General features: G+C 39.0%; 1 protein-coding gene and 1 pseudogene across 1 annotated transcript in view; both read left to right on the forward strand.

Moving 5' to 3' along the window:
• Positions 1–21,700, forward strand: part of HERPUD2 (HERPUD family member 2) — a 177,082-nt gene that overhangs the window by 25,003 nt on the left and 130,379 nt on the right. The window contains exon 2 of the mRNA XM_032758332.2: positions 17,999–18,093. The gene's annotated coding sequence lies outside the window, so the exon portion shown is untranslated. The remainder of the gene's footprint in view (positions 1–17,998; positions 18,094–21,700) is intronic.
• LOC116812556 (glycine cleavage system H protein, mitochondrial-like) lies at positions 7,647–8,269 on the forward strand (annotated as a pseudogene).

Here is a 21,700-nt window from a genome sequence, read left to right on the forward strand (position 1 = left end):
AGGGTGGCATGATCTTTTAGGCATTTGGGAGTTTTGGTTGTAGGAGATTAGTTCATATAGGTTTGCCAGGCTCAAATCATTTTACACTTAAAAAAAAAAAAGAATACATAGAGATACAAGAGTGGAAGATGCTGCATTTGAGGAAAAGGATTGCTTCTCAACTATGATCTCATTATTTATACAGTCATATAGGCAAGAGGTAACAAAATTAGTTAAATAGGTATTGCATTTACATGGTTAATGTGTGTGTGTGTGTGTGCGCGCACGTGTGTATCTTCTCACCCTGTGTTCCATCCACTTTGTTTCATCACTCCACCTCAACAGATGGCCACTGATATTAAATGCTTATGTGTGCATGCAGAGTTTCTTTTTTTTTCTTTTTCTTTTTCTTTCTTTTTTTTTTTTTTAATTTTTTTTTGAGATAGAGTCTTGCTCTGTCACCCAGGGTGGAGTGTAGTGGCACCATCTCCACTCACTGCAACCTCCACCTCCCGGGTTCTCCTGTCTCAGCCTCCCGGGGAACTGGGATTACAGGCGCCTGCCACTACGCCCGGCTAATTTTTGTATTCTTAGTAGAGACGGAGTTCCACCATGTTTGCCAGGCTGGTCTAGAATTCCTAACTTCAGATGATCCGCCCGCCTCGGCCTCCCAAAGTGTTGGGATTACAGGCGTGAGCCACCGCGCCCGACCTCAGGGTTTCTTTAGACAAATAAAAGTTCTTACATAACTCTTTCAGTTAACAACATTGAAGACTTTTTTTTGTTACTTCAGAGACAGCCTCTTTGTTCTTTCTTGAGTGTTGTATAGAACTGTTCTATTATATGGCTATCCTGTAATTTACGTATTTGTATTAATAACCTTCCTTTTTTTTTTTTTTTTTTTTTTTTTTTTTTTTTTTTTTTTTTTTTTTGACAGAGTCTTGCTCTTTCCCCCAGGCTGCAGTGCAGTGGTGTGACCTCGGCTCACTGCAACCTCTGCCTCCCGGGTTCAAGTGATTCTCCTGTCTCAGCCTCCTGAGTAGCTGGGACTACAGGCGCCTGCCACTACGACCAGCTAATTTTTGTATTTTTAGTAGAGATGGGGTTTCACCATATTGGTCAGGCTGGTCTCAAACACACGACCTCAGGTGATCCACCCTCCTTGGCCTCCCAAAGTGTTGGGATTACAGGCATGAGCCACCGCGCCCAGCCTAATAACCTTCATTTCTAAGAACAGTTTTATATTTGCAAAAATATTGTGAAGATAGTACAGATAATTCCCATACACCAGGCACGCAGATTCCCCTATTATTAACATCTTACTTTAGTATGGTACACTTGTTACAACTATTGAGCCAATACTGATTTATTATTACTACCTAAAGTCTATACTTTATTCTGATATCCTTAGTTTTATCTTTTCCTGTTTCATGATATTATACTACATTTAGTCATCATGTCTCAGATTCTTCTTGGCTGTGGAAGTTTCTTGTTTTTGATGACCTTGACAGTTTTGAGGAGTACTGGTCAGGTATTTTGTAAAGTGTCTCTCAATTGAGATTTATACAACGTATTTTATTTATTTATGTTTGTTTTTGTTTTTGTTTGAGACAGATTCTTGTTCTATTGCCCAGGGTGGAATGCAGTGGCACAATCTCATCTGACTGCAACCTCTTCCTCCCAGGTTCAAGCAATTCTTGTGCCTCAACCTCCCAAGTAGCTGGGACTACAGGCATGCACCACCATGCCCAGATAATTTTTGCATTTTTTTGTAGAGACTGGGTTTTGCCATGTTGGCCAGGCTGGTCTCGAACTCCTGACCTCAGGTGATCCACCTGCCTCAGCCTCCTAAAGGGCTGGGCTTACAGGCATGAGCCACTGAGCCCTGCCTAATTTATTTTTGTACAAATATATTTTGTACAAAAAAAGCCCTTTTGATGGATGTTTGGTTTTTTTCCCCAATCCTTTGCTATTACAAACAGTGAGGCAATAAATAACAGTGTATATCTGTAATTTCACATGTTGCAGGTGTAAAGGATAAATTCCCAGAAGTGACGTTGGCAGGTTAAAGTGTAAATGCATTTGTAATTTTGATATTATTGCCAAATTACCTTCCATAAGAATTGTGCCAGTTTATGCTATATGCATAAGAATGCCTATTTCCTGACAGCTTTGCCAATAAGGCATGTTGTAAAACTTTTAGATTTTCACCTGTCTGGTGGAAGAAAACTAGTTATCTGTGTGGTTTTACAATTTTGATAACATTTCTCTGATTATGAATGAAGATGAAGTATTTTATATTTATTAACACTTATTATAGACTCTTTTCCATTCTATTTTTCTAGGCATATATATATATATATGAAAGCTATTGCTTTCTGAATAATAATTTCACAATATGGAGAAGATTTCAGCTCAATGTCTTAGTGATGCTTGCTATGTACCTCTATATTAGGGCTTGTATTTATATATTGAATCCTGTTCTCAAATGCAATAGTTATTAACAGGCTGGTTTCCAAGAAACTGTTATTAGCCATCTTAAGAGATGTCTGAGGAAGGTTGCAGCTCTGGTTTCTGGTAAAAATGTTGTTCTGTGATGTGTTTCCTTTACTATCTTGTACCTTTCTTACTCATGTCAGCTAGGACCTCTGTATTGTTCCATTATTTTTTTCTATGGAAAGCAGAGATCATCACCCAGGTATAGAAAAGTGACCTTAGTACTACCCCACTTTATCAGCAAGCTGCAAAAACGCTGCAGTCACGTCTACGAAGGAGGTGCCCATCCTGGGCAAAGCATTTATTCTGCCAAAGGGAGAATGATATTATATTATAATTGCCCTAGGAAGCAAATTAATTCTGAAGTCTTTTGAAGGAAAGGCTCAGTACGTACTTTTCATCTTCATGTAGAACGCTTATGTGTATTTGGGAAGATCTTATGAATGATCTCAAGAGTAAGCGTCTCAAATGCAGGCAATGACAAAATCATGGCTTCACGGATAGAAGAAAATTGCACAGTTCTCTCTTTTCCTCTAATTTGTTTAATTTAATAAATCAACAATTTATTATGGGCCTTTCATCTTGTTAGATACTGGGAAGAGCTCTGGAGATATAAACATGCTATGACACTCTCTCTGATGCCCCATATAACTATAATTTAAGTGAAGGAGACAGACTTGGGAAAAGATAATGATGAATTTATGAATTTATGTTTTAAGTGCTATTAAAGAGAAATGCACAAAGAGTGTTACAGAGACAAATAATTATCTAGGGGATTGGTGGTAGGAATAGAGAGGTAAATAAGAGGAAGTAGGATATTACAGACAAGATTATATTTAAGGAGGAGTGAAGACGACTGAGAGAGACTGAGTTGTCTAATATTATATGAACCCTGACTCAACTGGTCCATTTAGAAGAAGGCCATCTTTCCTAAAGAATGCGACCTTACTCTGGCCATTTGTATGATGATTTTAGGTGGCATACTGATATGACTTCAAATAAAATTGGTTTGCTCAGAAAATTATTCTCTTTAAATCCATCTGATTAAATCAAATAGAAAGTCTGTTTGGAACTGGTATCCTCTTTTGATATCTTCTAACACTTACATTACTTTTTAAATATAGAGATACTGGGCTCAGGTCCAGAGCCTTCAGGAAGCAATAGCATTTAATAATATTACATTATTTTCATCATATTTACTTAGAAGATAATCTATTTCTGGCAAATGATGCTGGTTTGCTACTTATAGTTGTGATACAAAGTTATTTCAACAAATATTTGTTGAGTACCTTCTGTGTGCCAGGCACTGTTCAATGAACTTGTGAATAAAATATTAGTGGATAAAACAAAAACTCCTGTCCTGAGGACGCTATAACATAGCTTATTATTTTGCTTGATTATTGTTTTTTAAGTTTAAAAATGGGTTCAATTTTAAGTTAGTAAGTAAATAATGATACATATTATAGCAGTACAGGATACAGGTCAGAAATAGTATAGAGGAGAAATGAAGATGAATGCTACATCAAATTGCCTAAGGTTGAATCCTAGTTCTACCAGCTATTAGTTCTGTGACCTTGAATAAGTTGCTTATTTTTTTGTTCCTCATTTTCCTCCCTTGTCAAATATTGTGATAATTCACTACATGTTGATTGTTGCTGTTGTTATTACTATTATTACATAGATTGTCAAAATCCTGAAATTTATATTCAAATGACTGAATTTGGGGAAATATTGGACTAGATTGTTTAAACAATTTTTTAAAACAATGCAGGGTCTGGGCTTACTTCCCTTCTTAGCATTTTATTTTGATATAATTTTAGACTTACAGAAAAGTTACAAAAATAGTACTAAGAATTCCCATGTATGCTTCACCCAGCTTCCCCTAATGTTTACATTTTATGTAACCATGTTACAATTGTCAAAGCTAATAAATTAACATTGGTATAATACTATTATTAGTTAAACTACAGACTTTATTTGTATTACCCTGGTTTTCCCAACATCATTTCTCTTTTCTAGGATCCAATTTGGGATCCCACATTGCATTTATTTGCTTATTTTTGGTTTTTCTTTTTTTAAAAATTAATTAATTTATTTATTTATTTTTTGAGATGGAGTCTCACTCTGTCGCACAGGCTGGAGTGCACTTGTGTGATCTTGGCTCACTGCAACCTCCACCTCCTGGGTTCAAGCGATTCTCCTGCCTCCACCTCCCAAGTCGCTTGGATTACAGGCTCACGCCACCACGCCTGGCCAATTTTTGTATTTTTAGTAGAGATGGGGTTTCGCCATGTTAGCCAGGCTGGTCTCAAACCCCTGACCTCAAGTGATCCTCCTCCCTTGGCCTCCCAAAGTGCTGAGATTACAGGCATGAGCCACTGCGCCCGGCCCCACATTGCATTTAGTTGTTATGTCCTTTTAGTTGCCAACTATGTAGACTATGTAGACTCGGTGTCTCCTTGGCATTCATGACCTTCACATTTTTGAAGAGTACTGGTCAGGTTTTTGTAGAATGTTCTTCAGCTTTTCTGTATCTGATGTTTTCTCATGATTAAATCAAGTTTATGCATTTTTTGACAAGCATACACGGAAATGATGGGCCCTTCTCACAATATCATGATTGGGGGTTCATGATACTGATATGTCTTAGTACAGTAATGCTAGTCTCCATCACTTGATTAAGGTGCTATTTGCCAGGTTTCTCCACTACAAAGTTACTATTTTTACCTTTATTATTAATAAATAACTTGGGGAAGATATGTTGAAATTGAAAATATCCTGTTTCTATTCCACTGATTTTAAGCATTCATTAATGGATCTTGCCTGCAACAAATATTAGTGTGGTGTTCTGTTTTTAATTTTCTATTTCCCTCATTTTTTCCATATTTATTAATTGGAATTTTATGTAGGCTGTCTCTTTTGTTCCATTAGTTTTTAAAAATTCAATTATTTGTTAATATCAATATGAATTCATAAATATTTATTATGTGGATTATAATCCAATGCTATTGTTATTTACTTTTTGCTCAAATCCCTTCAGCTTTGGCCACTGGGAGTTCTTTCTAGTCGGCCCCTATGTCTTCCTGATATGCCCCCATTATTTTTTGAGCACTCCTTACTTTTTTGACACCACGTGATGCCTCAGACTCACCTTGTGTTTTCCCTGCCCCAGCCTCCACAAGCGCTTCTCCAAAGAAGGTCTTAAATAAAGTAAAATTTTACAATAGAAAAATTAAACAGGGCTGGGCATGGTGGCTCACACCTGTAATTCCAGCACTTTGGGAGGCCGAGGCCAGAGGATCACTTGAGGCCAGGAGTTCAAGATCAGCCTAGCCATTATGGCAAAACCCCATCTCTACTAAAAATACAAAAATTAGGCCGGGCACAGTGGCTCACGCCTGTAATCCCAGCACTTTAGGAGCCTGAGGTGGGTGGATCACCTGAAGTCAGGAGTTCAAGACCAGCCCGGTCAACATGGTAAAACCTTGTCTTTATTAAAAATACAAAACTTAGCAGGGCATCGTGGTGTGATGTAATCCCAGCTACTCAGGAGGCTAAGGCAGGAGAATCTCTTAAACTTGAGAGGCAGAGGTTGGAGTGAACAGAGACTGTGCCACTGCACTCCAGCCTGGGCAACAGAGCGAGACTCCATCTCAAAAAACAATAATAATAAATACAAATAAAAATACAAAAATTGGCTGGTGGTCTAATTAGCTATAATCCCAGGTACTCAGGAGGCTGAGGCAGGAGAATTGCTTGAACCTGGGAGGTGGAGGTTGCAGTAAGCCAAGATTATACCACTGCACTCCAGCCTGGGTGACACAGCAAGACTTTATCTCAAAGAAAAAAAAAAAAAGAAAAAAAAAAACAAAAAAAATTAAGAATATGAAATTTAAATGTAAAACATTTTAATTAAAAATTGTTTTAAACCAACACAAGGTTTTTTTTTTGTTTTGTTTTATGTTTTTTTCTTGTTTTTTTTTCTGTTTATTTTATTTTATTTATTATACTTAGGTTTTAGGGTACATGTGCACAATGTGCAGGTTTGTTACATATGTATCCATGTGCCATGTTGATTTCCTGCACCCATTAACTCATCATTTGGCATTAGGTATATCTCCTAATGCTGTCCTTCCCCCCTCCCCCAACCCCACAACAGTCCCGGGAGTGTGATGTTCCCCTTCCTGTGTCCATGAGTTCTCACTGTTCAATTCCCACCTATGAGTGAGCACATGCAGTGTTTGGTTTTTTGTCCTTGCGATAGTTTACTGAGAATGATGTTTTCCAGTTTCATCCATGTCCCTACAAAGGACATGAACTCATCCTTTTTTATGGCTGCATAGTATTCCATGGTGTATATGTGCCACATTTGGGATCTAGAACTAGAAATACCATTTGACCCAGCCATCCCATTACTGGGTATATACCCAAAGGACTATAAATCATGCTGCTATAAAGACACATGCACACGTATGTTTATTGCGGCACTATTCACAATAGCAAAGAGTTGGAACCAACCCAAATGTCCAACAACGATAGACTGGATTAACACAAGGTTTAACATAGATGAAAGTGGCATATATTTTTTTCTTACAATTTGACTACCACTTGAATTATAATTTTCTTCACAGTGCTAGGTTAATAGAATTAATCAGATGATCAAAACATTATATCATGGGGCAGTGGAAGGATGTTATATTTTGGGTGAATAATAATGTAATTCACAGCATAAGAATTAAGAGCAGTCAATCTAGAGTCAGAATGGCTGGGCTCAAATCCTAATTCCACTACTTACTAGCTGTGTGACACCAAGCAAGTTACTTGACTTCTCTCAACCTCAATTTTCTAATGGGTAAAAATGAGGTTAATGACAGTACTTAAAAAGTTAAGGACGGGCGCGGTGGCTCACGCCTGTAATCTCAGCACTTTGGGAGACCGAGGCGGGTGGATCACCTGAGGTCAGGAGTTCGAGACCAGCCTGACCAACATGGTGAAACCCCATCTCTACTAAAAATACAAAAACTAGCTGGGTTTGGTGGTGGGCCCCTGTAATCCCAGCTACTCAGGAGACTGAGGCAGGAGAATCGCTTGAACCAGGAGCCGGAGGTCACAGTGAGCCGAGATCACGCTATTGCGCCAGCCTAGGCACCAAGAGCGAAACTCCTGCGAACATGGCACTGCAAGCAGCGCGGAGCATGTGGGCCGTGCTCTGCAGCCTGCAAGAGCTCCAAGAACCCACCACGCCCTGCCTGCCAAGGCCCTGGCAGCTGGGGGCAGGCACCATCTGGACGCTGCTCACAGGACCCGTTCTGCTCTGGGTGCGTAAATTCACAGAGAAGCATGAATGGATAACAACAGAAAATGGTATTGGAACAGTGGGAATCAATAATTTTGCACACGAAGCTTTGGGAGATGTTTACTGTAGTCTGCCTGAAGTTGGGACAAAACTGAACAAACAAGATGAGTTTGGTGCTTTGGAAAGTGAGAAAGCTGCTAGTGAAATCTGTTCTCTTTAATCAGGAGAAGTAACTGAAATTAATGAATCTCTTGCAGAAAATCCAGGACTTGTCAACAAATCTTGTTATGAAGATGGTTGGCTGATCAAGATGACACTGAGTAACTCTCCAGAACTGGATGAACTTATGAGTGAAGAAGTGTGTGAGAAATACATAAAATCTATTGAGGAGTGATAATGGAACCCCTAAATAAACTAGTATGAAATTATGCAACCCAGCAGAATTGTCTTAAATTAGCAGTGGTTAGAAGACGTAGAATAGCAACTTTTAGCATTACCGATGGGGGGAAAAAAAACTACTGTTAACACTAATGAAAGAATGCCCTTTATCTTTCAAATGATTATAGATAAACACAATATTCTTCTATTTTATAATACTCTATGATTTTTAGACTAGGCTCTAGTATTCAGAATTCATTAAATTATCCATGGTAAAAACTAGTTATAAAAATTACATAATGTTTGCAGATGACATGATTGTATATTTAGAAAACCCCATCATCTCAGTCCAAAATGTCCTTAAGCTGATAAGCAACTTCAGCAAAGTCTCAGGATACAAAATCAATGTGCAAAAATCACAAGCATTCCTATACACCAATAATAGACAAACAGCCAAATCATGAGTGAACTCCCATTCACAATTGCTCCAAAGAGATTAAAATACCTAGGAATACAACTTACAAAGGGAAGAACCTCTTCAAGGAGAACTACAAACCACTACTCAAGGAAATCACAGAGAGGACACAAACAAATGGAAAAATATTCCATGCTCATGGATAGGAAGAATCAATGTCGTGAAAATGGTCATACTGCCCAAAGTAATTTATAGGTTCAATGCTATCCCCATCAAGCTACCATTGATTTTCTTCACAGAATTAGAAAAAAACGACTTTAAAGTTCATATGGAATCAAAAAAGAGCCCATATAGCCAAGACAATCCTAAGCAAAAAGAACAAAGCTGGAGGCATCATGCTACCTGACTTCAAACTATACTACAATGCTACAGTAACCAAAACAGCATGGTACTGGTACCAAACCAGATATATAGACCAATGGAACAGAACAGAGGCCTCAGAAATAACACCACACATCTACCACCATCTGATCTTTGACAAGCCTGACAAAAACAAGAAATGGGGAAGGGATTCCCTATTTAATAAATGGTGCTGGGAAAACTGGCTAGCCACATGCAGAAAACTGAAACTGGACCCTTCCTTACACCTTATACAAAATTTAACTCAAGATGGATTAAAGACTTAAACGTAAGACCTAAAACCATAAAAACCCTAGAAAAAACCTAGGCAATACCATTCAGGACACAGGCATGGGCAAAGACTTTATGACTAAAACACCAAAAGCAATGGCAAAAGAGACAAAATTGACAAATGGGATCTAATTAAACTAAAGACCTTCTGCACAGCAAAAGAAACTATCATCAGAGTGAACAGGCAACCTACAGAATGGGAAAAAATATTTGCAATCTATCCATCTGACAAAGGGCTAATATTCAGAATCTACAGGGAACTTAAACAAATTTACAAGAAAAAACAACCCCGTCAAAAAGAGGACACAGGATATGAACAGACACTTCTCAAAAGAAGACATGCGGCCAACAAACATGAAAAAAAACCTCATCATCACTGGTTATTAGAGAAATGCAAATCAAAACCAAAATGAAATACCATCTCACGCCAGTAAGAATGGCAATCATTAAAAAGTCAGGAAACAACAGGTGCTGGAGAGGATGTGGAGAAATAGGAATGCTTTTACACTGTTGGTGAGAGTGTAAATTAGTTAAACCATTGTGGAAGACAATGGATTCCTCAAGGATGTAGAACCAGAAATACCATTTGACCCAGCAATCCCATTACTGGGTATATACCCAAAGGCTTATAAATCATTCTACTATAAAGACACATGCACACGTATGTTTATTGCAGCACTGTTCACAATAGCAAAGACTTGGAACCAACCCAAATGCCCATCAATGATAGACTGGATAAAGAAAATGTGGGACATATACACCATGGAATGCTATGCAGCCATAAAAAAGGATGAGTTCATGTCCTTTGCAGGAACGTGGATGAAGCTGGAAACCACATTCTCAGCAAACTAACACAGAACAGAAAACCAAACGCCACATATTCTCATTCATAAGTGGTAGTTTAAAAATGAGAACACATGGACACAGGGAGGGGAACATCACACAACAGGGTCTGTCGTGGGGTGGGGGGGCTAGGGGATGGATAGCATTAGGAGAAATACCTAATGTAGATGACGGGTTGATGGGTGCAGCAAACGACCATGGTACATGTATACCTATGTAACAAACCTGCAAGTTCTGCACATGTATCCCAGAACTTAAAGTATATAAAAAATTACATAATTCAACGATAACATTATTCTTAATCCTTCTATAATGTTGTAACTTGCGTATATCTATACCTGGATTTGAGTTGAAATACTTAATGATCTTTCCATTGGAAATAACTGGGAGTGAAGAAGTTTTTGTTGCTTGTACAGTGTCAGATGAAGAACAACACTATCTGAATTTTGCAATATACTGCATTTGCTGGTGCTATTTTTACACTGTGAAGCAACAGCTTTGCAGCAAAATAATAAAATACTTTTTTGTTAAAAAAATAGCAAAACTTCATCTCAAAAAAAAAATTTAGAAGAGTTTCTGGCACATAATGGTATAAAATATGACCACCAATTTACAGTGCTCTTTAAATCTTATGAAGGACTTTCAATTATATTAGCTCATTTTTATCACACAATAGCACTTAGTGTATTTATTACTATTTCAGACTTATAGATAAAGAAGCTGAGGCTCAGAAAGGTTAAGTGACTTTCTGAGATCTTATAGCTTAAAAGTGGGAAAGGGAAGGCTCAAACCCCAATCGTCTGGCTGCAAACTCTGGGTAGGAATGTAAGTACCAACTGTGGAGTAGAATATTAAACAATTAAAAAACTAATGTGACAAAATTTCAGGTTAACAAATTACCTAAGAACTCATACAATAGTATCAGAACTTCAATGCAGGTCTTTAACTGACCTTCCTTTCTTAATCTGGTCTATGACATTAGCTTCAAAGAATGTCAAAAACACCTGGCTATATTTATGCAAATTTGTAAATATGTGCTTTTTTTCCGGGAAAACTGTTCATATGTTTCATCATGTTTTCTAAGGGGTTTATAAGGCCCAAGATGTTAAGAATTTTGCTGGAATTCCTAATTCTCTGACAAGCTGCTTCCTTAGAGTGGTTATTATTTGGATGTTTATATTAATTTGAATGGTAGAAACTGTAATTACCTTTGTACCAACCTAATATTTGAAGTGACAAATAGGGGACAATTCTCTTCTTGATGGGGAAATGGCTAAATTTTTAAAAATCTCTTTTTAAACTTTTTTTTTTTTTTTTGAGACGGAGCCTCACTCTGTTGCCCAGGCTGGAGTGCAATGGCGCAATCTTGGCTCACTGCAACCTCCACCTCCTAAGTTCAAGCGATTCTCCTGCCTCAGCTTCCTGAGTAGCTGGGACTACAGGCACCCACTACTGCGCCCAGCTAATTTTTTGTATTTTAGTAGAGACGGGGTTTCACCATGTTGCCCAGGGTGGTCTTGAACTCCTGAGCTCAGGCAATCCACCCACCTCAGCCTCCTAAAGTGCTGGAATTACAGGCATGAGCTACCGTGCCCGGCCTTTTTAAACTTTTTATCATGGAATTTTCCAACATTCACAAAAATTCAACTCTCATATACTACTCAGCTTCAAAAATGTTTACATATAGCCAATCTTGCTTTATTAATAACTCCCAAAGATAAATGGATTTATTCCTGCATTATTTTAATAAAATCTAGCATCATTTCACTTTTTTTCTGACAATATTCAAGATTGTCATATGACTAAATCTAAATATAATTCCTATGCACCATAGAGAACCAATTGTAAAGTCTATTACTCATTCAACAAATTGTTTTGGGGTACCTAATATTATACATTGCAAAGCACTAGAGGAGACACAAGTATAAGTAAGATAAGATTTTCACTAACCTTAAGTAATTAAAATATGACATCATAAAACACCTTTTAGAGTTCTAGATTTCAGCCTTTAGATGCCTTTAAAATTGCTCAAGGCCAAAAATTAGTATTCATCCTTGATTTTTCGCCTTCTCTCAGCAACCCCTCTTGCCTACCAAATTCATCAGCAGATCCAATCAGCTGCATCTCCAAAACTATACCAAGTTTCTCCATTTCTTTTCATCTATATTGTTGTTCTCTTAATCCTAGCCTCCACTAGCTTTCTGCTGGGCTACTGAAGAGTCTTCCAACTGGTTTATGTATTTCTACTCTTGTCTATTTTCCATTGCCTGCCCAGGGAGATATGAACAAAAACATTGAAAACAACATAAGTGCCCTTCAACCAAGGAATGGAGAAATCATGACATGTTAATCCAAGAAAATGCTAAATAGTTGCTAAGGATTAATGAGCATGGATAAATCTCAGCAACATAATACTGAAGGTGAAAAAGCAAGTACAGAAGAATATGTACAGTATGGTACCATTCATATAAAGTTTAAAAACATGCAAGGCAGTGCTACATATTGTTTATAGATATGTATGAGTACGTGTGGTAAAAGCATAAAAACATGCAAGAAAATTACAAGCATAAAGTTTAGAATGGCAGTTACCTTTAAAGCGGGAGGAGAATAGGACTGAAAAGAGTACCATGGGGATTTTAACTGAATCTAATTTCTTAAGGTATCCCTTTTCTTGTTGTCTGTAAGTTCTTAGATGCCTGAAAAATTTTATAATTAAAATAAAATCAGATCAGATACTTTTATTTTAATTATATAAATCAGATAAACGTTACTCACTCATATAAATTCTTCAGTGGCTTTTCATTGTTCGTAAAAAGTCCCAACCTGTTATCAAGGTACAACAGGTCCCACGTGATCTGGTCCCTGCCTGCCTTTCCAAGCTCATCTTTTTCCCTCTCCTCATTAATTATCACCTTGCTGCCTTTTTTTCTGTTCCTTGAAGAAGTCAAGCCTGTTACTGCCTCAGGAGCTTTGCAGTAGTTCTTGCCTCTTCTCCAGATCATTCTCCAGTATATTCACTTATTTGGCTTCTTGCTCTTCGGGTCTCAGCTCAGACAAGCCTTTCCTTGACCATCCTATTTAAAATAGTCCCCACCTTTTCTGTCTTTCTCTACACATCACTCCGTCATCCCCTTCACGGCACTAATTACCTTTGAAGAACTCTTGTTTATTTATTAGCTGACTTCTCCTACTAGCATGTAAGCTCCTTATCTGTCTTTCCCACTGCTATATCTCTGGCAATTACAACAGTGCTTCATGCATGGGAAACCCTCAATAAACATTTGTGGAACGAGTGAATTTATTCTTATTCTGAATAACCAGAAAAACCTAGACTTTGTTGGCGAAGAAACAGAAGCTAGAAATCTAAATCATAATACTTTTGGTGGGGGGCAGGAGGGGGCATTGTTTTCCAAATGCGTCAGCTTTTCTTTACCATGATCTGTATCAAAGGATTATAAATCCAATTTGTATTTGATGATAGACACTGATATTTAGCCCTTTTCATTGTCTTTAATATGGACTGTAAAATTGGGTGATTTGATTAGTTTGTGTCTACTTAAATGTACTGCTGTTTGTCTACTGTTGAACCATGTTGCACTATCTTCTACTTTTTCTAAAACAAATCTGGAAACAAGTAAACCATCAGTTCCCTCCTAAAATATGAGTCATATTAAAGGCATCCTGACATATTTCTACTTGTTCTAAGTAGAACTCTGAATAATTATTGATACTGTAGAATGTTCTTAAAACATACCATCCTTAGTGAACTCAACTTTGGTCTTTTATAGATAATGGAGATATTTTTGTTAGGAATGTCCCCTTGATTAGCAATGATTTCTCTAAGGACAAGTTCTGCCTTGTTGAGGCTGCCCTGAGATAACCCAGGCTTGTGATGCATAGCTAACAATTAATTTTCCTTTGGAAGTTACTTCAAACCTTTATTTTTCAAATTCACAATTGAATCTATGCTGCACATTTCTTGAGTTCATCACTTAATTCAATAGCAATTCAAAGAATCTTCCAAGGTTTATAAATTTGATCTGTAGGTTAAAGATAAACATATATGCTTTCCTTCTTTCTGGCTGGGCCTAGCTTGCAAGCTGAGAAACAGAGCATATGTCTTACATTAGTGAATCTTATCAGGCTCTGAAGATGTACTCCCATTTCCTGTTCATACCATGCTTACGTGCTATGGAGCTAAATTGTAATCATAGCTGCGACGCTATTTTTAAAATGCTGTTACAATTTGAGTTCCTGGCTGCCTTTTAGAACCATGATCATACTGCCACTTTCTCCCCAAAGGTGCTATTTTACAGCATTTGAGTGACTGAGTTAAGAAATATCTTTATGCTTGCATTTTTTCTGGAAACAAATAAACCTTGCTACCTGGCTGGGAAATTTCATTAGTGTTTATTTATTTATTTTCAAAGATGAGATCTCACTATATTGCCCAGGCTGGTCCTCAACTCCTGGACTCAAGCAATCCTCCCACCTCGGCCTCTCAAAGTGCTGGGATTACAGGTGTGAGGCATTGTACCTGGCCCTAGGAAGGGAAGTTTATTTGGTAAATGAGATATATAAGAAGTTTCTTTGGAAACTGAATAAAGTGATTTGATGTCTAAATGGCATTTCCTTATTTAACAGAGAGGCAGGAGGAAAAAAATCCAACAAACTGATGAAAAAACAACATTCTTGTTTTAGGATTAAATGACATGTCATTTTAAATCAAGAAAAGCAATCCAGGCATGGTGGCTCACACCGGTAATCCCAGCACTTTGGGAGGCCAAGGTAGGAAGATTGCTTGAGCCCAGGAGTTCAAGACCAGCCTGGGCAACATAGGGAGACCCTGTCTCTACAAAAAAATTTAAAAATTGGCCAATCCTGGTGGCACACGCCTGTGGTCCCAGCTATTTGGAAGGCTGAGGTGGGAGGATTGCTTGAGCCTAGGAGGTAGAGGCTGCAGTCAGCCATGATCATGCCACTGCACTTCAGCCTGGGTAACAGAGCATGATCCGGTCTCAAAAATAAAAATAAAAAAATCAAGTAAAGCAGAGATTTAGCATTTATCAGTTACCGATTTAATCTGGAAAAAAGTAGCTTGCAAAATGCAGTTTGGTTATTCATTGTTGGTCGGAGTTGGTGTTGATTGGTTTTTGTTTGCTTGCTCACAATACCTGGCTTGGCTGCTTACAACTATTAAATTAGCTAGATAATCCTGTGCTGTGTAGGTACAGCCATAATCTATTATTGGTTTTCATATGCAAAAGTTTGAGAATAAATAATGTTCAGAAGGGCCCTCCTTCTGATTTCATAATTTGATTTAGAGATTGATTATATGCTCAAAGAGGAGAGAGAAGAGATTGAAGTCAGACCTAGAAAAGAGACTTGAATTTTAGTTATTAATAATCCCATTCGACAGAGATTTTTATCACTTGAAATACAAATGGGCACAGATAAAAGGGTAGGTCAGCAAGCCATAGAATAAATCTTTCAACTGTTGCACTAGAGAAGAGTTACTGAAGTTACTCTTCATGTGCTCCAACTCTAACGTTCCTCTTCAGAGCCCTAATTTTGGCATGGAGACATTGGATCATTTGGGTTCAAACATCTGTTGTTTCTGGATGGCTTTAAAATTCCATTGCAAGCTCAAAAATGCTCAAATTGCAAAGCCTGTCCCTAGGAGAAGTATCTACTTGGTGTATATTTGCCCTTCTGTCTCACGAATCTTCCACGAACACTTCATTTGAGCCTTCAATTTCTGTTCTGTTCCTCACCATATATTAATAACATAACTTATTTCTTCCACTCAGATCCTGGTTTCAAAGACACAATTTTAGGCATGGAATGCCTTTCCCTGCTAAGTTTATTCTTCCTGTGTTTAGAATGCTCTGGAATGTATGTAAATACTTTTCAAAGTCAAGACTCTTCATTTTTTCCCTCTTGTACTTGCCATTGCCTGACTGCTCCATACCAATTTCTATTAGAACTTTGCAAGTTCTAACAAGATTTTTTGGAAAAAGATGATTGAAATCAGATAACCCTTGAAGGGCAAATGGAGTACAAATGAACTTCTTTTTCTGAGAAATATTTGCATTATAGCTTTTACCATTCCATGCAGCACCCCAACTAGCAGATGTGACCGCAGGCAGCAAATGAGCAGAATAAATCTCCTCACTTGGAAAAATCAGTCTTTGATGAACACTTATCGAAGGGAGTCAAGCCTTGCAACTGTTCCACCAAGCTATGGAACTCTCTGGTTCTGCATTCTTCCAATTTTTTTTTTTTTTTTTTTGAGACAGTCTCGCTCTGTTGCCCAGACTGGAGTGCAGTGGCATTATCTCAGCTCACTGCAACCTCTGCCTCCTGGGTTCAAGCAGTTTTCTGCCTCAGCCTCCCGAGTAGCTGGATTACAGGTGCCCACCACCACACCTGGCTAATTTTTGTATTTTTAGTAGAGACGGTGTTTCACCATCTTGGCCAGGCTGGTCTTGAACTCCTGACCTCGTGATCCACCCACCTCAGCCTCCCAAAATGCAGGGATTAAAGGTGTGAGCCACCACGCTCGGCCCCCAAATTTTTAAAATGTTTGAAAGTAAAGACGGATAGACATTATTAAAAGTAGGATTTTGGTGGAGAGACCACTCCATCGCCAGTGTGACTGGAGTTTATGGTCATTTAAAAACTGTTGGAGATTAGATCATGATAGAGTGATTTCATCCCTTCAAAAATGGCAATCAAGGCTGGGCGTGGTGGCTCATACCTGTAATCCCAGCACCTTGGGAGGCCAAGGTGGGCAGATCACCTGAGGTCAGGAGTTCGAGACCAGCCTGGCCAACATAGTGAAATCCCGTGTCTACTAAAAATAAAAAAATTAGCCAGGCGAGGTGGTGCATGCCTGTAATCCCAGCTACTTGGGAAACTGAGGCAGGATAATTGCTTGAACCTGGGAAGCGGAGGTTGCAGTGAGCTGAGACCATGCCATTACACTCCAGCCTCGGCAACAGAACGAGACTCTGTCTAAAAAAAAAAAAAATTGGCAATCAATTGCTAGCATTGACTCCTTCCCAACTCCTCCAGTCAGGTATCTAAAGAAAACAGGGATTGGGAGAATCTTCTTTTTTGGTATACAAACTTTACAAATATAACAATAAGGGACAGAATACAACCTAATATTACATTCTCAGCCCAACAGATAAAGAGTAGTAATGATTTGTTAAGGAGAACAGACCTTTGTGTGTGATGTTTAATTTGTATTTTTCTCTCTCAACCTAATAATGATTATAAGTTAACTGTGTACTATCCTAAGAACTATCGTGTATTAAGTAAATGATCTATAGCAATAAATAAATAAATAAAGCAAGGAGGAGTCTTGGCCTTCAAAAGCCCTATCATATTTACTAATGGTTAGTTTTTGACTTCTCAGTGTCTGTGCTGTTCTGATTGTATCAGCCACCCCCTGGTGTCAGGGGTTACTTACTGCCAGAGGATTTCTAGTCCGTGTGGGTCATTAACTCTAATCTTTCCTCAGCCCTTCTGACCTCTTTATCTCCATATGCATACAAGTTTTAAACCCACCCCCACCACTGACTTTCTGGACTTTTACCCCATCAGTCTCAACTCAGTCTTGACTCGACTCTGCAGAAGTAATTGTTTGGAGAGTTGCCTGCCTCTGAATATGCTCTGTGGTTTCCTCTTTTCTCTAAGTTCTCTTAAAAAGCATCCCTCACAAATTAAAGGTCTGCTCTCTCTAAGATATCATTACTACTTCTTATCTGTTGGACAAGAAGTTGGTATTAGGTTGCATTCTGTCCTTTATTATTATGTTTGTAAACCTTTTAAAAAATGTTTGCTAACGGATTCTATGTTGCTTGACTGAGCCATTTCATTTTTATCTTCCACAGGGATGGCCCTGTATTTGTCACTGAGAGCAGAAGGGCTGAGAACTTAGATCCTGACAGGCGGCCCACCTTTATTGGAGAACTGGCTCTGCAACTTAGTAAGTGACAATTGGGCTGTTATTTAACCCTGTAAGCCTTGGTTAAATGAGATTATGGATGTGAACCACTGGGCATGTATTTGTACAGTCATTCCTCAAAATATTAGCTATGAAGTATGTATCTACATGTTGAATCAAAGGAAGTTCAACAGCTACCTGGATAATGTTTTGATGACACAATTTCTGGAGCATGAAAAATGTTTCTACAGCAGAAGCCACATACCTCTCTGATGCAAATTACTTATATTGATAGTGAAAGAGTCGGACCGACTCAAAGAGTCAGACCCAATCGGGCTCAAACCAAAGACACGCTGGTCTCGGTCAAGAGATTTTATTGGAGGCACCAAAGCGACACCACACGGGGGAGGAGAAGGAAGGAAGAAGGAGCGAGCTGCTTAGGTGCTGGGTTTTTATAGTGAGTGGGGCTACGTGGGCATGGGTGATTGGCTTAGGGGTGGGGTTTGAGTAAAAGGCAGGAGGTGTTCTTCCCTGATTGGCCTTCTCTTGGCGGGCTCGCGCGGTGGAGAACCAGGAACTAGGGGTGAAGAACTCGGAACCGGCGCCATCTTACTGTGTCCATGTTACCTAACAGATAGTACATGTTTGTACAAACTAGTTGACCAAAATCTAAGTGGAAGCCATTTCTAAATACTGCTATTATAATTGCCATTTTCACATCCATGTGACGAAATGCATTTACAGTCCCAACTTGGCAGAATGTGTGAGTGTGGGATATGCCCAGTAGTGGGGCAGTGACCTTAGTCAATAGCCTCATAGCTGGAATATCAGACACCCTGCTTGGCCTTTGAGTCTGGGACTGGCAAAGCTTCCTGGCAATGAAAGTTTTGTGGGTTATGGAAACCCTGGAGAATGTGAAGAAAGCTATGCATAGGTAAACTTATATGGTAAAGGAGAGAGAGAGAAAGAGAAAGAGAGGGAGAGAGAGAGATACAGAAATTGAGGAAAAGGAAAAGGAGGGGGGAAAGGAGACAAGAAGCCAGAGTGGGAGCAAGAACCAGAGAGAGGAGTAAAATGCCGTGTTCTGAATTCAAACAGATTTGGTTTTAAATATTTTTCAAGCTGTGTGATTCTGGGCATTACTTAACCTAAGTCTCAGTTTCCTTATCTGTAAAATAAGAATAAAAAGAGGCCAGGTGCAGTGGCTTATGGCTATAATCCAAGCACTTTGGGAGGCTGAGGTGGGTAGACTGTTTGAGCTCAGGAGTTCGAGACCACCCTGGCAACATGGCAAAACCCTGTCTCTGCAGAAAAAATGCAAAATTTAGCTGGGTGTGCACCGCTGGTCCCAGCTACTCAGGAGGCTGAGGTGGGAGGATTGCTTGAGCACAGGAGTTCGAGGCTACAGTGAGCCAAGATCACACCACTGCACTCCAGCCTGGGCAACAGAGCGAGACCCCGCCTCAAAAACAGAAGTAATAAAAAGAATATCTACCTCACTAGGTTTTTATGAGGATCAAATGAGATAGTACATTTAACAGCCCTTAGCCCAGAGAATGTGCTGTTTTATAACTTCCTTATTTCAAAACATATGGAAGACCTTTCCTCATATATGGTATTTATTTGTGTTTTATTATTTATTTATCTGCTTAGGGAGTATTTGTTTTATTGGAAAGGAGCATCACTAGAACCGGATGCATGTGATTCCTTGAGATGTAGAAAGTGTTTTTGCTGTTTCTGCAGGAATGATTGCTGGCAGGTGATGCTATAGGGCATTTTCTCTTCTGAGGGGATAGACTGTAATGTCTTAGGAAATTTTTTTTCTTTCTTTTCTTTTCTTTCTTTCTCTCTTTCTTTCTTTCCTTCTTTCTTTCTTTCTTTCTTTTTCTTTCTCCTTCTTTCCCCTTCCTTCCTTCCTTCCCTCCCTCCCTCCCTCCCTCCCTCCCTCCTTCCTTCCTTCCTTCCTTCCTTCCTTCCTTCCTTCCTTCCTTCTCCTTCCTTCCTTCCTTCCTTCCTTCCTTCCTTCCTTCCTTCCTTCTTTCTCTCCCTCTGTCACCCAGGCTGGAGGGTGGGGCAGCAGCGATCATAACTCAAAGCAGCCTCAAACACCTGGACCCAAGCAATCCTCCTGACTCAACCTCCAGAGGAGCTGGGACTACCAGATTGACTAATGTTTTTCTTTTTACTTTTTGTAGAGACAGGGTCTCTTTATGTTGCTGAGGCTGGTGTTGAACTCCTGTCCTCAAGCTATCCTCTTGCTTCAGCCTCCTGAGTCCCTAGGATTATAGGCATGAGCCACCGTGACCAGCTTATTTTAAGAAATATTGATTTAATGGGAGTCACAAGGCCTTCATTGATTCATCCTGTCATCTGATCCTTGTTTGCTAGGGCCAATGCAAGTGCTGAATTAGGTAGCACTGGGGAATGAGGCTGAAGGTGGGCCCACCATGATAAGCAAAACAGAGCCCCTGCTCTGTGTGAGTCCTGCAATTTGGCTGTTTCCTCTGCCCTTGTGATGGCAGGGGAAGCTTCTCCTGGTGTACGACAGTGCAATGCCAGGGGTTCCTAAGTTGTTATCTGGTCAAAGGAGGCAAGGAGTTAGAATAGGAGCCCCAGAGTAAATTCTAGGCAGCATTTCTGCTCCCTCTGTCCCAGTCTCATATCATTCTACTCTGAATCTTACTCACCGAGTCACCATCCCTGGCTTAACAGCTTGTACTTTAGTTCTCATATCTGTCAAATGGGACAATGGCAATTGCTATTTCTCTTCCTTCAGGGACTATTATAACTTGTAAAAATTAGTGAGTTATACGTGGGAAGCATTTTGGCCTCACAATTGAGAAGCAGAGAAGTGGTTCAAGGAATAATTTACATATTCATGGCATTTGATAATTTCCTTTCAGATTATTTTCTTCAAAGTGGGCATGGATGTTTTCAGTTTAATAATCCAACCCAACTATATTTACTGAGCACCTACCTATCGCATAAAAAATAGAAAAATAAACAAGACTCTTTTTGTCCTTCAGTTGGTAAATTCTACTGTTTGGGATTTTATTTGTGTATTCCCAAAGGGATCTGTCTGATTGAATATACAAATGACATTTGTATCACTAATTAGATCCTTACCTACCCTCCAATTTACACCATGCAGATAGTTAGGTTAGAAAGAAATTGGATTCTGATGATTTTAGTTTAGTAAAGATTTCTGAACACAGGTATATCCAATAGGGAGAGGTATCTTCCTTTATCCTATTTGCTAGCTTATAATTAGGATAAAATGGGAGAGGAAGAAAGGAATGTGTGGGGACGGCTGTCTGTCAACACTTGGAGAGCTCCTGTCATCAGTATGAAGAACTTTTTAATTTCTGAGATTCTTCTTCTCCTTTACTATAGGCTCATGTAAGACTGCTGGGATTTGAAATTTATCCTATTATTTGAAGACTGAAATCAAAATATGAGGATGGAACATCACGTGTGCCTTCTGTCTTGTTCTCTACTAGGGTGTAAACCATTTAACTAAAAATAGTCTCCAATTTGACACCTTCCCAACATTTCACTAGTATACTCCAAATCTCCATGCAGGGTTACAGACCTATTTCAGCTGGCTCCATTTACTCTGAGGCAGATAAAGCTGAGATTGCAACATCTG

This window comes from Hylobates moloch, unplaced genomic scaffold (genome assembly GCF_009828535.3).
Source record: "Hylobates moloch isolate HMO894 unplaced genomic scaffold, HMol_V3 SCAFFOLD_1, whole genome shotgun sequence".
Classification (NCBI taxonomy): Eukaryota; Metazoa; Chordata; class Mammalia; order Primates; family Hylobatidae; genus Hylobates; species Hylobates moloch.